This window comes from Camellia sinensis, chromosome 6 (genome assembly GCF_055761805.1).
Source record: "Camellia sinensis isolate YWXY chromosome 6, ASM5576180v1, whole genome shotgun sequence".
NCBI classification, from domain to species: domain Eukaryota; kingdom Viridiplantae; phylum Streptophyta; class Magnoliopsida; order Ericales; family Theaceae; genus Camellia; species Camellia sinensis.
Window position 1 is genome coordinate 129,029,082 of NC_138966.1, and position 17,586 is coordinate 129,046,667.

The following is a 17,586-nucleotide window of genomic DNA, read 5'->3' on the forward strand; positions in this document are numbered from 1 at the left end:
CTTCAAGTGATATTTGATTACGATCTATTATAATATGTTTATATGACAATATTTAAGCATTTTATTACATGAAAAAGTGCTTAAAGTAGACTGACTCAAAGGTAAAGTTTATGCTTATATTAGTAAGATTGTAAGAGTTATTCACATTGATACATAAAAAATTATAAGTTCAAATCATAAACAGTGTCCTCAAAGGACACTACAACAAGTAGCACTTTTGGCGACTACATTTTTGGTCGCCAAAGTCAATTATTAGTCTCCGAAATTTTTTAGCGACTAAAATTTTTGGTCACCATGTTCGTTGGTGACCAATTGTCAGGAAAAGTTTTGGCGACTAAAAAGAATTTAGTTGCCAAAAGTCATCAATTGCCGACTAATTTTTTAGTCGCCAAAACATTTTCAAAAAATTAATATCGCAATTTCAGCGACTAAAAAATTTTGTCGCCAAAAACTAAAATTATTTAGTCGACAAAAAGTTTTCATTGTTCATCTTATTTTTTTTAGCTACTAAATATTTTAGTCACCTAAAATCTGATTTTGTTTTTGGCTACTAAAATTTTAGGCGTAAAATATTTTTTTTTTCATTTTTTTTAGCTACTAAAGTTTTAGTTGCCTAAAGTTTGCTCTTTTTATGGCTATTAAATATTTAGTAGCTAAAAAGTTTTTTTTTTCATTTTTTTATTAATTTTTAGCTACTAACTATTTAGTCGCTAAAAATACTTACTTCCTTTTTGGCGACCAATTGTTTAGTCACCAAAAACATGATTTTATTTATTTTTTAATTATTTTGTCCACAACTTGTATGTATTCTGTGATAACCCTATTTCGTATTATGTTAATTGGTCCTTATTATGAATGTGATTATATGTTTGATATGATTTTGTGTACCATTATGTGAAAATATGTGGTTTTGAATTTCTATCTATTCACTGTAGAAATATCTGTTTGATTATCTGCTTTGGAAATTAAATTGAAGGCCTTATCGGCCACAAAACCCGAAATCGATTATGTCATTGTGATTAGCGTAATTTTTAGAGCCTACGGTGAAATTTAATTGGAAATTGATTCGGATCAGATTAAATTGATTTAATTAATCAATGAAGTCCTCAAATATCTAATATTAAATTAAGTGACTTAGTGGGGTTATATAAGGGCCATTACACTCTCAATTCTTCTCTTTTGTGTTCATTTGGTTGATTTCAACTCTAAGAGAGAGAGAGAGAGAGAGGGTCGGCTAGAGAGGGAACAAGAGGGAAAATTATGTGTTTGGCTCAAGTTTGAGAAATTGGAAGGTTGAACTCAAAAATTAAGCATACATTGGGGAGATTGAGCTTCTAGGTGAGTAATCAACCCTTTGATTTATGAGTTGAGTTGTAATTTTGTGGATTGAAGATTAATTAGTGAGTTAGACAATGAAATTGAGTTGATCATGTTAAATTGAAGGTCAATGTATGCATGCATGTGTGTAATTGCTTTGAATTAGCATGTTTGAGCACAAAATGTATGATCCATGTAAGTTTTTAGTTGAAGCTCATGTTTTTGACCATCTCTTTATCATCTAAGTTGAGAATAGAAGTTGTGTTCCACATGCATGTACCATCCATGAGAATATAAGTTTGAAATACATGGAATTGTTATGATGGAAACAAGTTTGATGTAATTTGGAACATGCATTTAGGTAATTTAAGGAATTGAGCTTCATTGTGTTGTGATTTGGTGTTTATACCATGTTAGTATATGTATATGTGAAGTTTTAGCCAAAAGCATGCATTTAGAGCCTTTGAATATCAAGTTGAAGCTCAAGAACATGTTCTGGATTTTTCAGAAAATTTGATGCCCCCTCGAGCGGGAGAACCTCCGCTCGAGCGTGAAATTCGTGCTCCCAGTATATTTTGCAGACAGGATGTCTGCTCGAGCGGGGAAGTTCACGCTCGAGCGGGGAGCTATGTAGACGGACCTTCAGCTCGAGCGCCCGACTTTACGCTCGAGCGTAAATTTGATGCATCCAGTACTTTTGCAGACCTCATGGGTCCACTCGAGCGGGGAACTTGTTTCTGAAAATTTTGAAAGTGCATTCTGTGTTTCGTTTTCCGTTCTCTTTCATTTCTAAGTACTCTTAGGCATGCATTAAGCATTATAAATGAATTAAAGGGATAAGAATAAAGCCTAAAGAGGAATGCGTGAATTAAAGAACGGATTGAACCATTTGTGACCCATATGTGTTATGTGATGTGTAGGGTCAAGCTCCAGGGCAAATCAACCAACCGATCACTGTGAGCAATATCTTGACAAAGATATCTGAAATATGTTGTTGTCCAATCTCTTACTTCTATGTAAGTTTATAAGTTTGTCAATTTGATTGGTGGACAATGTCTGCTATACCAAATGAATGGGCCAAAGGCCAGTTTGACATGAAAGTATGAATGGGCCAAAGGCCAGTTTGACATGAAAATATGAATGGGTCGAAGGCCAGTCTGACATAAATGAATGAATGGGCCAGAGGCCAGTATGATTTGAACGATAGAATGAACGGGCCAGAGGCCAGTACGATCTGAATGATAGAATGAATGGGCCAGAGGCCAGTATGATCTGAATGAAAGAATGAGTGGGCTAGAGGCCAGTCTGACATGAATGAAAGACAAATGGGCCAAAGGCCAATTTGACATGAATGGATTGGACCCGAGGCCGTCCGACGTGTTTGGAACCGATGTCACTTGATCTATAGCTATTTATATACTAGATAGAAATATGAATTGGGCCTAAGGCCGTCTGATGTATATTGTTCCAATGCATCTTCTTCAATTGATATTATTCACTAGGCTTTCGCTCACGTTCATTCATGTGTTTGTTAGTGAGCCAAGAGAGGCCCAGACCCAGCCTTAGTGAAGTCTGTGTGGAGCAACCAAGGTTTTGAAGAGTTAGCCCTTGCGTCTCACGAACAAGACTCGTCTTCGCCCTTTTGTTATGTATTTATATTTTGTCATGTTGGCGAAGACTTTGAATCTGTTGTATATAGTTTTCATGGGTTGACTTAGACTTAAATGATCCTATCTGTACAGAACCTTATGTTGCTATACTTTCTGTTGTGAGTTATTAACATGTATGTGTATAGTTTGTTATGACGTGCCATGTAAGCACAGCTCTATGGACAAAGTTTTAAATTTTGCTTCCGTTTGGCCCCTTTACTCTGATGAGTTATGTTTGGTTTGATTTGAGGCCGTAGGTAATCTCGTGATTACTGACCGGTTATGGCCTAAACCCATAAGGGCGGGTTCGGGTCGTGACATATTCCATGCAACCTATACTATGTATATAAATAAAACAATACATATATTATCAACTTGTACGTATTCCATGTAGCGTGTACCACATATATATATATATATATATTTGGTGAATAAGTCATAAAATAAAATGATAAAATATACAAACTTACAAAGGGCATATCCTAGTCCTTACATCACCAACAAATAACACCTAAACAACAAAATCCAAACACTAAACAAAACTAAAATCAAGGAAATAAACAAAATACAAACTATAGAAGATCAATATCCAACCCACATAGGAACAAAATAAAATAAAGTACAACTGTAGAAGTAGATAATGGACCAAAACCAAACTAGGACCCTATCATCAGCTGCAACCACAACCATATCAGCAACTGTAGTCGAACTCAAGCTAGTACAGAGCCAAGAAAAGCAGCAGCTGCAGCCACCAGGAAATGCACAGTAGTAACCAGCTCCGGCCACAACCTCACAACAACATTGTAACAGCATCAAACCAACAAGCAACAACAACAACAACAGCTGCCCAACTTCAACCAACAACACCAACTGCCAAGCTACACCAGTATCTCCCAGCAACATCCAACCATAGAATAAACAAACAAGCCTCTTGGATTAGGATGCAAATCAAATTTAACAAAAGGAGTATATATCCCAATGGAGCCAACAGCAACCAATTGATATGCAAACACAAGTAGTACATCAAAAGCAATTGTTATCCAAAAATCGACTAAAATTCTTGACTAGATATGAGGGAGACCTATTATATTAACTACTCAAATGTGTTTGTAAAAAATATTTTAATTTCTAAATGGAAACTGCAATTATTATAAAGAACATGTTGTTTATATGCTTTACTCTTAAAACATGGGAAGAAAATGTAACAAACAAATCTTTTCCTGCCTAGAATTGGATTTTTTCAAATGAATTTTAATAATAAAAAAAGTGCACTGCCACTTGGGTTTTTAAGTCCAGAAATGCGTGGGAGCTCAAAGTTAGAGTGGCTTGAATGCTCCAAGTGCCAAAATGACATCGTTTTGGCACTTCTTTTTTTTTTCCCTCTTCCTCGAAACTAGTTTGAGAGAAAGAGAGAGAAACAGAGAGGTGAGAGAAAGAGAGAAAGAGGAAGAGAGAAGAAGCCGAAGCTTGATCTTCGGTTGAACCACAACCCAACCCACCGCCATAGACGGAGAGGTCAAAGCTTGATCTTCGGCTGTGGATCTTTGGTTGAACCATGATCTTCGACTAAACCACAACCCAACCCACCGCCATGATCTTCACCATGATCTTCTTCTTCTTCCTTGGGTTGGAAGGGAGAGAAAGAGAGAGAGAGAGAGACGATTGTGGCTGTTTTGATTTTGTTTTGATTTTGATTCTGTGGGTTTGACTTGGATTTGGATTTGATTTTGATTTTTTTTTTCACTCTCAAACTTTGGCGAGGTTGTCTTTGAACAACAACCTTATTCTTATGATTCAAATTAACATTGTCAACCTTCGAAGAACAATTTCCACACAGCTTGTTTGGCTGATCTTCTTTTCTCCTAAAACCCTTCTCTTGTTTTCAAACTCTCTCTCTCTTAAATCCTTTATTTTCTCTCTATTTTCAGCTCTTTATGCTTCAATTCTTTCAAACCCATGTCTGAACTCAAACCCATTTTGTTCCCTCTATGTCCATCTACTTTCTCGAAGCACAAAACGAAAAAAATCAAGATTTTGCTTTTGTTGTTGTTGTTGGAGAAAGGTTGGAACTTTGCGAAACGGATGGGTGGGTTAGGAGGTTGTCGGTGCAGAGGAGGCGGCGAAAATGCCAAAAAAAACACTTGGAAGTGGAATTTTGTGCCTCGGTTATGTTTGAGAGAGAGAGAGAGAGAAAGCGAGGAAACTGTGTAGAAGGCAAAAATTGTTGTGTGTTTGAGAGAGAGGAGGGAGGAAGGGAAAGGAAAAAAATAAATTCGGGCCATTCGAGCTATGTAGCGCGATTGTTTTAAGTCCAACATTCAATTTAGTTGCTTCTTATTGGAAATGATGTACATTTTCAACATCAAGTATGGCCTCATACATAAAATTGGGGATTCACATGTGCGCGTACAAATGAATGGGTGCTTGCTTGCATTCATCCTTAAAAAATCATACAATCTGGGGTTTTTTTTGTCAATCAATAAGATAAATTTCAAATATTATTATAAATTTTAAATATTTTATGAGAATTCAATCAAACTAGGCATTCAACTATGCGAGTAAGTTCAGCAGTCACTTATCTCACAATATCCATCCCCAATGTGGCCTTAGATAAGGAGTCTTCATACCTCTTCCTCTTGGGTGGTGTTTGTTTTGAGGGATTGAGCCATCGGATTGGACTATTAGTCCATCCGGACTAATATTCCGTTGCTTGGTTCAAAATTTTTGTATCAGACTATTAGTCCCAAATCCATTGGACTATTGTGTCCCATGGAGGGGGGGTTGGGACACAAATGGAGGAATAAGGGGAGATATGAGATTAGGTGGTGAAATGACCATTTTGACCCTCTACTATTTAATTATGTATTATATTTAGTAAAATTCAATAAAATTTAAATGTCTCAATTTAAAAATAAATTAATTTTATTTAATTTTTAAAAATAATTTTTTATAGATATTTTATTAATGTTTTATTTTAAATTTTTTTTATATTTTATTTAATTTCATTATTTAAATTTGAATAGATGTTTTATTTAATTTCATTATTTAATTATTATTATTTTTAAAATAAATTTATTTAAAATTTTGATTAAAAAAATAACATAGATTTTTATTGATATTTTATTTATTTAGTTTATTTAATTTTTAAAAAATAGATTTATTTAATTGTGTAAAAAATAAAATAAAATAAATTTTTATTTAATCTATTTAAAAATAATTGAAATATTAAAGATATGATTAATATTGCTATTACTTAGTAAATAATTGAAAAGGGTAAAATAGTCATTTGAATATTTATCTTTCTCTATAATATCCCAAACAAACATAGGATTCATATCCTATCCAACCAAATAGTCATTTCCTGACATCTAATCACATGACCAAACAAACATGGGATACAAATCCATTCCAACCAAATAGTCCAGGGACAATGTATCCTAGGACTAATAGTTCGATAAATTCTAACCCCTCATTATCCAATCCGTCCAAATAAACACACCCTTAGTTATAGATATTTTGGCCAGAGCCCTAGCTTATGCCTCTCAACAGAAACAAATTATACATTTAAAATTATAAGCTTCAAGAAATGGTCCCTCTATCCCCAATATTATGTTTTTCCAGTAACTGGTTTCTATTTGTTAAAAACCCCAATTCTAATGTAATTTCTGCACAAAATGTTTTACAAACTTTTGCCTACACAGCAGGACAATCCATTAATTATTCTAAATCTGTTGCTTTTTTCTTTCCTAACATCCTAGTTCGTGAAAGGTTCATCCATTGGCTTTTGCTTGGCTTCACAAACAATAAATATTTAGGTCTTTACTTATTTCGGTCTTCCACTTATTTTGTTGATAAATTTCTTTCCTATGTAGGCCAATCCACATTGATCAAACATGCATTAGTTCCCTTCCCACTTACACTATGTCCTTCTTTCCTATCCCTAAAATCACCATCAACAAATTTGAATCCTATTGTCTGAATTTTCTATAGAATAGTTGCTCCTCATCACAAAAATATCTAGATTGAACTTTACAAACCCATAAAAATATCCATATTCAAGCAATCAAAAACAACCAAATCCACAAAAATATCATGAATTGCAAAAGTTGGAAGTTGTAATTTATCTTGCAAGAGGAGAGAGACGAAAGAGGAGGGTGAGAGGAGAGGAAAGGTGGTCGATGGTGTCGTTGAGAGAGGATGGCGGCAAGATGAGAGGTAGTCAATGGCGTCGCAATAAAGGTGGTGGCAAAAGGAGAGAGACGAAAGAGAAGGGCTAGAGGAGAGGCAAAGGACACTGACTGAGAGAGAGAGAGAGAGAGAGAGAGAGAGAGAGTAGCATATGAGAGAAAAAAGTTTGAGGGGAGAAAGAGAGAGCAATGAGTTTATGGGCGGGAAAACAAATGATCTAATCCGTTAATTGGCGACTAAACATTTTGGTCACCAATTAATTTTATAAATCCCTTCAAAATTTGAAATGTCTCCCTCCAAATATTTTAGTTCTTCAGTGGCTAAAAAATTTTTTAGTCGATGAAAATAAATTTTTGGTTACCAAACTTTTGGTCGCCAAAGATAAAAAGTAAATTTTTGTTTTTCATTCGGCGACTAAATAATTTTAGTAGCCAAAACTTTAGTCGTTGAAAATAAATTTTTGGCTACCAAAAGTTTGGTCGCCAAAGATAAAAAGTAAATTTTTGTTTTCCATTCGGTGACTAAATAATTTTAGTAGCCAAAACTAACTATACAGCGATTAAAAAAAAAATTAGTCGCCAATTGTGGCATTTTTAGCGACTAATTTTTTGTAGTCGCCAATAATCAATATACTCCGACTAAAAAAATTAGTAGCTAAATATTGTAGTTTTGCCAACTAATATAATTTTTTATCGTCAATTCCACAACTTTTGGCTACTAAATCTTTTTTAGTCGCCAAATTTGGTCACCAAAAGTGTAATTTTTTGTAGTGGGGAATCATGCACAAAATATCTATAACCTTAATAATTTCAGTTTTCAAAGGGGTTCTAATTAATTATGTGATACATAATAATAACCGTAAAATTTTTATTCTAGCCAAATTATTTTTACATGTCTTTTTTAGCAGAGCTCATGAAGATGCATTATCAGTAATACTATAAATTCAAAAATTTTATTTAAAACTTATTCAAGAAATATCAATAGGTGCCTTAAATATACACGGGGTTGTTTTGGGAATCATTTTGAATGAATTTGTATTCTATAAAATAATACTCCACACTATTTATCATTTGATATTTGTCAATTTATCTTCTAAAAACTTAACAAAAAGTGAGTTTTATTATTTTAATCAATCAATATCAAATTGGACGCTACACGTGTATGTAAATTACTTTTAAATATATGATGTCTGATATAAAATCACAATAGAGTTAATTTTAATTAATGTAATTATATTTTATATTATGGTATGTGTTACAAAAGAATAATTTTAAGAGTTAATTACCTAAAAATCTTATTTACAAATTTTATAGTAGCTCAGGTTCTATTTAAGATTTTTTGAACTAATAAGTTCTATTTAGTAAAATTGAGAATATTATCAGTTTTTCCTAATTTTTAAAACTAAGAACATTATCAATTTTGCAAGTAATGTTCTAGATAATTGTTTCATTAACTGATGAAAAAAAATAGAACATGAGATTAACGTTTTTGTTCTTCTACTTATTGGTTTGATTCAATTATCTAATAAAACCGAGAACATTATCAGTTTTTTCATTTTTAAATTTTTTTTTCCAGTTTTGCACATCAATGTTCCATCATTATGCTATTTTACAGACACAAAATTTTCAGTTTTGCACTTCAGTTTTTTTTTTTTCAAATTTTCAATTTGTTTTTCACATATTTTTTTTTTTTTAGTTTTTTCAATTTGAATGTTGATGCTGATGTTTTAAAATTTTGAAAATCGAAATAAATGTCAAATCATCATGTTCATTTATAGATAATCATAAATGATGAATAATAATTGTTTTAAGGGCAATTCCTATTATTAAAAATTTAATGGGATTTGAAAGTCTAAAAAATCTTAGTTAGGACTTAATGGAGTATAAGTTCATAAATTAGGACTTGTGTGTAAATGTCCCTATAGCGATCCCGGTTTTGCCTCGGCCTTCATTGTGTTCCAGACTTGGGTTCCGTGATTGAATATTGTATCCATGTCTTGTTTTTCCCCTTTGATCCTTTGTATTTGAGTTTTAGAACTTGTTGGGCGAGTTAGGTTGGTTGTTAGTTAGGTTAGATTGTTGTGCCCAGATTTTGGCCTTTTCGCTCGAGCGAGGTTTCTTGCGCTCGAGTGAGCTTTCTGTAATTTGCTTTTTCGCTCGAGCGAGGTTTCTTGCGATCGAGCGAGAATTAGGAGTTCTCAGGTTTTCTTCCAAACGCAGCTTTTCTGGGAAAGATGAAGTTCTTCGCTCAAGCAAGCCTTCTTGAGCTCGAGCGAGCTTTGTGTTAATTGTTTCTACGCTCGATCGAGGGTGTGCATCTGTTAAATACCTGAAGCTTTGCATTTTATGCTCGAGCGATGCTTCTTGCACTCGAGCGAGGTCACTTGTTGTGTCTGGTCGCTCGAGCGACAACTCATTTGCTCGAGCGAAGACCGCATATTTCAATTCGCAGTAGAGATATTTTATATCACTTTTGATCTTCTTTTCCCCTAAGAACCCTAACCCGTCTCTCTCTCTCTCTCTAAAACGCTCTCTCTCTCTCTCTCTTTTTCTCTTTCTATAAATACACCTTGATTTGGGGGTCTCTCAACCCTACTCCTTTTGTTAAAAAGGTAAAGCACCTTGAGGGTTTTGTGTTGTTCCGAATAGATCGTGGTGTCGGCTTGTTTGAAGTGTCTCCATCTTTTCCTTTGCTCTCCTAACGTTGAGGTACGGATATTCTACTCTTTGATATGGTTTTTAACCTAGGTATTGGTCATTTTGTGTAAATGGTGAAGTTAGGAGGTTTTGGGTGAAGCTAGGGTTTGAGTTTGAGTTTTGAAAGAGGGGTTTTCTATATTTGGTTCCATATATGTAGCTGAGGACTTGATTATGATGTTATATGAAAATAAATAGTGAGATTGGGCCTTGGGAATGATATTGGAAAAAGGAAAAGGTTTTGCCCTAATTTGTACCAAAGAATTATTTTGAATAAATAACGAAATTGGTGTGGGATAATGAAATTGGAAGGGTGTATAATTGAATGGTGTAGTTGGATTGGTTAAATCACTCACTTATGGAAATTTGATAAATTATCTGTTTGATGGATAGTATATCTGTTTAAAAATATCTGTTTTGGGCTATCGGTGGAGGATAGCTATGATTATTGTATAAACTGCATGAGAATTAGGTGAATTGAAACTAATCATTTGAATTATTTCATTGAATATGACAGTTGAACAAACTATTGAATATGTGACTTGGTTAGTCATTGTATATAACAACGTTTTTAAGTACATTGTATATGTATCATTGTTTGGGAGAAGATAGGAGATGGACTCCATTGAAAACTAAGTTGGCCGGAGTGTCCAGAGTGAAAGTCCCAAAATCTTATATATATGGGTGCCGATTCCCTTGGATGTGAATTCCGTAAAATGGCAAGAAAATAGAAGTGTTGGATTGATGAATGTATTAAATTGTAAACCATTGAGTTGTAATCTCATTTTGGTTGATTAGATGATAATGAATTTGGTGAATAGATTAATCTGAAATGAATGAATGGGAATGGACTAAGGTATGGTTATCTACATTGAATGGTCTTGGAAATGATATGTGTTGGTTACAAATATTGTACATTTACCTGATGCTTATATCTTAGGAAAATCTCATATACTGTTCTAGCATATCTCTACTGGGCTTTGGCTCACCCTACTTGGGAAACCATTTTCAGGTACATGTGACATGCCACCTCCGAGAACATAGCTTGGGAGGATTCATTTTTGTTATTTTGTCTTGCGTTAATGTTTATTCAAGCCGAGGGCTTTATATGTATAGAGCTTAGGACTCTTTTGATGTAACCAAGTAATATCTTGGAAAGATGTAAGCCCATAGGGTGTTTATTTTGTTGTAATTAATTAGTGTTACATGCTGTAGTTTCAGAATGAATATTTATGAAAGTATAATGCATGTAATCTCTTTTGTAATATAAACTCTGATGAATGAAAGTAATACATTTCCTATAATGTTTAAAAATCTCTTGGGTTGGATTATCCTCTTTATTTCGAGGGCGTTACAGTCCCTAATTTTAATTATTTATTTTAACAATCTCAACCTTATCGTTCTATAAAAGTATCACTTGAATACTTTATATATAATAAATTTAGTTAAATTGTTTATTTATTTTAAAAATTTTAATTCTATTGTGCTATAAAAGTATAATTGTCATATACCAATCTTATATGATATATATTAAATTATAGAAAAAAATTGGTCTAACATCCCTCTCCTACTTTTAATAATGGGAGAGGTCCACAATATATATATATATATATATATTTTTGTGGCCTAAGATCCCTCACTCATACCCATATATCACATCCCTTCTCTCTCACTCCGTCTTCATCTCTCCTTATATATATTTATCTATACATATACCAAATTTCTATTCCTCTCTCTCTTCCGTCTCTGTATTCCCCGCCTTTATATATATATATATATATATATGTGAATTTTGGTCCACGCTGCAAATCTTTGATTGGGGTTTTCGCTATATATATGTGAATTTTGGTCCACACTGCAAATCTTTGATTGGAGCTTTCTTTCTTTCTTTCTCTCTCCCTCTCTCTCTCTCTCTCTCTCTCTCTCTCTCTCTAGAATGATTGATGTTTTGCAGTGGTGTTTTGGGAAGAATCGGCTAAAAGATTAGTTCAACACGCGGTTTATGCTTGGAAATTCGACTTAGAGAAATTTTGCTCGACTTAGAGAAATTTCACTCTAACTCAGAGAAATTAAAATTTCTTTGTGATCATATCAGAAAAATTTTAAAATTTCTTTGAATTGGGCCCAAAATTTCTTTGAGTCGGGAAAAATTTCTCTGTGAAAATGTTAAGAGACCTTAGCTAATAAAAAAAACATCTTAGACCTCTCATACTACACAAAGTTAGAGAGGGATGTTTCACTAATTTTTTCAAACACTACAACAAAAACATACTTTAGTGGCACTACACTAGTGGCATATTTTTAGAAAATGTCACAAAAAATGATATTTAGTGGCACGTTTTTGAAAAATGCCACAAAACGACAAACATAAAAGGCTCTAGTGACATTTCAATGAACAAGTGTCACAAAACTACAACAAAAACATACTTTAGTGGCACTACACTAGTGGCATATTTTTAGAAAATGCCACAAAAATGATATTTAGTGGCACGTTTTTGAAAAATGTCACAAAACGACAAACATAAAAGGTTCTAGTGACATTTTAATGAACAAGTGTCACAACACTACAACAAAAACATATTTTAGTGACACCATACTAGTGGCATGTTCTTAAAAAATGTCACAAAAAGAATAGTTGGTGGCATTTTTTAGAAAAATGTCATAGAGCCACAAACATACAAGGCTCTAGTGGCATTTCAATTAAAAAAAGTGTCACTTCACTACAACAAAAATGTCACTACAACAAATTTACGCTTTAGTGACACTACACTAGTAGCATGTTTTTAGAAAATGCCAGAAAAATAAAAATTGGCATTAAATGTTTTAGAAAAATGCCATAGAACCACAAAACATATAAGGCTCTAGTGACATTTCAATAAAGAAATGTCACATCAATTTTATGACATTTTATAAAATAATGACACCAAAAATTATGTTCGTGACATTTACCAACAGATGCCACTAAACTTTAGTTGCAATGGAATTTTTTAAAAAATGTCAGGACACTAGGTAGGTGTAAATTACTTTTTATGGCACTTAGGTGAAAAGTGTCATAAACAAATATTTTATAGCATTTTGAGAAATGCCACTAAGCCAAAAACTTTCCAAGCTTATAATGACATTTTTGAAAAAACAAAAAATGCCAATATATTTTCTAAATTTTTAAAATGCAGTAAATGATTAAAAATAAATGAATTAAACTCAATACACACTACAGGAAAAAGCATATTCGGCAACTAAATTTCCTGACCAAAAAAATTTGGTCACTGAAAGTATAGCTTTCAGCGACCAAAACAGCATTAGTTGCCAAAAGTAAAGCTTTTTGGCGACTAAACAATTTTAGTAGCCAAAAGTCTACAATTGGCGATTAAAACTAAGTTTGGTCATTGATTATATGGGTTTTAGTGACAAAAATTTTTAGTAGCCCAAAGTAAAGCTTTTTGGCGACTAAAAAAATTTAGTAGCCAAAAGTCTACAATTGGCGACTAAAAATAAGTTTGGTCGCCGATTATATGGGTTTTACCAACTAAAAAAATTTTAGTAGCCAAAAGTAAAGCTTTTTGGTGCCAAAAAAAATTTTAGTAGCCAAAAGTCTACAATTGGCGACTAAAAAATAAGTTTAGTCGCCAAAAGTGGTCATTTTTAGCGCGGGAGAACTAAAATCCTAAGGCGGGAATAAAATTTTTTGATGACCAAAATTTTGGTACCTGAAAGTGCATCTTCGGCGACCAAATCCGATTTTGGTCGACAAAAGTTAAGTTTTTTAGCAACTACAAAATAATTAGTAGCCAAAAGTATGGAATTGGCGACTAAAAATATTTTTAGTCGCCAAAAGTGGTCTTTTTTTATTTTGGTAATAAATAGTTTATTTTACATAAATTATGTTCAATAAAATAATTATGTTTATACATATACTTTTATATTAATATAGATGTATGTACTATATAAATAATATATGTTGCATATATAATCATGTGGTGGTATGAGGTGTAGTGGGAAGAGTGTGGTGTATAAGGTTTATGGTGCGAAAGGTTAGCGGTTCGAGTCTCCGCAAGAGCAGATCAAATTGTTCTACAACGAATTATCATCATGAATGACACTTGATAACGTCACGAATAGTGCCTACCATGACATTAAAGTGTCACTGAAAGGTTTTAATCTTGATGGTGTAATGACACTTACAAGTGTCACTAACTCTTTTTTTAATGGCACTTGATAGTGCCACAAATAATATCTACCATGACATTAAAATGTCATTGAAAGTTTTCAGCCATGATGGTGCAGTGGCACTTGCAAGTATCTACCGTGGCACTCGTATCTACCGTGACACCGATAGAAGTGGCACTTGTTCAAAATGCCACAAGACCAAAAAATGTCATTAGAAGAATAGTTTTGTGGCACTTTCAAATGTCACTAAACTAAGAAAATGTTGTAGTGAAAATTGAATATTAATTAATATTAAGACATCAATAAGATAGATAAAAAAAATAAAAATATATAAAAGAAAATTAATTTGATCCATGCGATGAACATAATTAAGTATATTCTATCTTATTTATTTATTTATTTATTTGTGTATCAAGATAATTGTTTTTTTTTCAAATATCATAATAATTAAATTAAAATATCCATTAGACAAAACTAAATACACAATGAAAAATATATGAAAAATAAGTATTTCTCAAATATAATTCATGTAAAATTAGTTATTATAATTGAAATTGAGTTTGTTTAAACTTTATATGAAAAATGCATGTTGATGTGACTTTTTTTTTTTATAAAAAAAGTAAGTACTTAGATTGTATCACATAAGAAAGGGAAAAACACTATATATATATATATATATATGTATATACATATAGTGGTGTTACTACTAGTTGCAATGACACGATGAAAAAATGAATGAAAGAATAAATAGAAAGAAGAATGAAAGAAATAAAAAATATATAAAAAAAAAAATAGAAAGGGAGGGATAATTTCTTCAAATAGGTATATTTCATACCCCTCCCAAAAAAAAAAAAATCAAATACCTATATGTTTTTTATATTTTTATTCAAACTCTAATATCTCAAAAAAGGTATTCATAAAATTGGTGGTGTTTTTAAAAAAATAAAAATTGACATATTTTTGTTAGCACCATAAATCTGCAATTTTTATTATTATTTATTATTTATATAATTGCAGGACACGTGGCATCCTTTTATTCATTTGGAAGTTAAAAGAAGTTATAGAGATAATGGAGAATATGAAGGACAAAGTGGATGAGTGGGAGGACAAAGTGGATGAGTGGAAGGACACATGGCAAGACAAGAATGAAGATGGAAGAAATGGGTAGTTACTAAGTAGTTATTGCTGTATTTTTTCCTCTATAAATAGCCATTAATGGCTACATTGTAAAAGATCCAGAACTAAAATCAAAGACAATTGATTTCAATATTTCTTGTCATTTTCCTTATCTTAGGAGTAGTTTAACATAGATTTATATTTCGAAGCATTTATTTTCAGCATTTCCATTTCGATGCATTTTATGCACTTTCTTTTCGAAGCATAGGAGTAGAGGTAAGTATTTATTACTTTGATTGTTCACTTAATCGTCCTTCTTCGTCCCTCTTTCTTTTTTTATTTTTTCTTTTCGCTACACTTGGCAAATTTGAAGTCCTCTTCGTTGAGGCAAAAGAACCGTCAACACAATCGCTTGATAATTGGCTTGAATTTAATCTGTAAGGATTTTTCAATCCTTGCTGGCACGCTCGCATTTATGATATTTTCCTTCGTAGGAAAAATAAGCCAACATTTTTTGGCACGCCCGGTGGGACTGCTAAGTGTAAGAAATGACAAACGATTTGGATTTTGCCATTCGAACTTGTCAGTTTGAAATATATTGGCGTGAAAGAAAAATTTTAGATCTTCAAGAAGAGATCCATTTTCTTGATGAAATAAACTTTCATCCATTACAATATTATTTGGTGGAAAAAAAAAGACACCATTTAATTGGAGAAATTCATCAACTTGATATAGAAATTCGCCAATGGAATGATGAGTTATTAACTCTCACTACCAAGTCTTTAACTGAGGCTTTAATGGCCGGAATTGGTGAATTTTTTCAGAATTTTTTCATGGTTGAAAATAGCAAAAGCAAAGAGTTGATTTCATCAATGGCTCGGGGGGTTCAAGAGTCTGTTTTTAAAGAGCCAAATTATGAAATTAACATAACGAAAGAGCATGTTTTTGAGCCAAATTTGGCTAAGAATGATGTTTCATACATGGCTGGGGGGTCCAAAAATCAATTTTTAGAGAGTCAAGTCCTGAAAATAACATTCTTATGGGGGATTTTCATAAGCCATTAATGGCTAACATGGAAAAACAACCTACTTTGCCAAAGAATTATGAAAATCAATTCGGCGAAAGACATGTTTTTAAACCAAACATGGTCAAGAATAATGAACAAGCCACTGTTCATGAATTCAAATTTTTTGACATTTTTCAAAATGTTAAAAAGTATGAATTTTCATGGTCACACTATACCATGACTTTTGGTGTTCAAAATCCTTTTTGGGTTTGTGGTTCACATCAAAATATAATTCTGATGATGTGGCTAATAACAAATTGTTCTTATGAGTCCGAAGCACTAAGAACGAGGGATGACCATTTAAAATGCATGAACTTGGCTAGAAAAAGCCTATGCATTTAAATAAGTGGTTGAGAATGGCTTATCTTTTCAAATTGATGGCCAGTTGTTTGTATGTACACAATCAAAGCATCGAAGATACATTCGAAACATCAAGAGTTGTTTCGAAGCTTGATTACTTCACATTCGAAGCTGTATAAAGCTTTGAAAATACATTCGAAACATCAAGAGTTGTTTCGAAGGTTGATTACTTCACCTTCGAAACTGTATAAAGCTTTGAAAACTTTCGAAATGTGTACATCTCTTCAAATATATGTAAAATGACAATCAATTAGTTGTCGAATAATGCCTGTTTTTGGCATGATAAGTTGGTTCGAAGAACAACAGTTTTGGTGTCTTCGAAGAATTAATAATTGGTTCGAAGCACAAAATTAATATTTTCATTAATTATGTATGAACCAGAACATACAAAATGTGAATAACTACAATGTTGGCTAAAAGCTGCTTCGAAGGCTCTTTTGCCATAATTTTGTAAGCTCCGAAGCACTCCATCCTGCATTAACAGCTTCGAAGAAACAATAATGGTGGTTGTGAACCTTCGAAACTTTGCCGAGTATTTCTAAGGATGTAATTTGTCCTTTGTCGGCACTTTCAACCTTCGAAAGATGATTTTGGTCCTTTGTACCACCTTCGAAGCTTGTTACTAGTCCGTAATAGCTAGCATTCGAGACATCTAGTCATAATTTCATACTCATTCGAAACACTTCATTGGTGCTATTATATCATTCAAAGCACTTTGTTGATATTATTCGAAGCATTTTGTTGCTTAGATTAATCATGTGCTTGGTTCGGCCCTTCAAAAATTCAAGTAAACATCATTTTTAAGGGCCGCGGGGGTAATGTTAGCACCATAAATCTGTAATTTTTATTATTATTTATTATTTATATAATTGCAGGACACGTGGCATCCTCTTATTCATTTGGAAGTTAAAAAAAGTTATAGAGATAATGGAGAATATGAAGGACAAAGTGGATGAGTGGGAGGACAAAATGGATGAGTGGAAGGACACATGGCAAGACAAGAATGAAGATGGAAGAAATGGGTAGT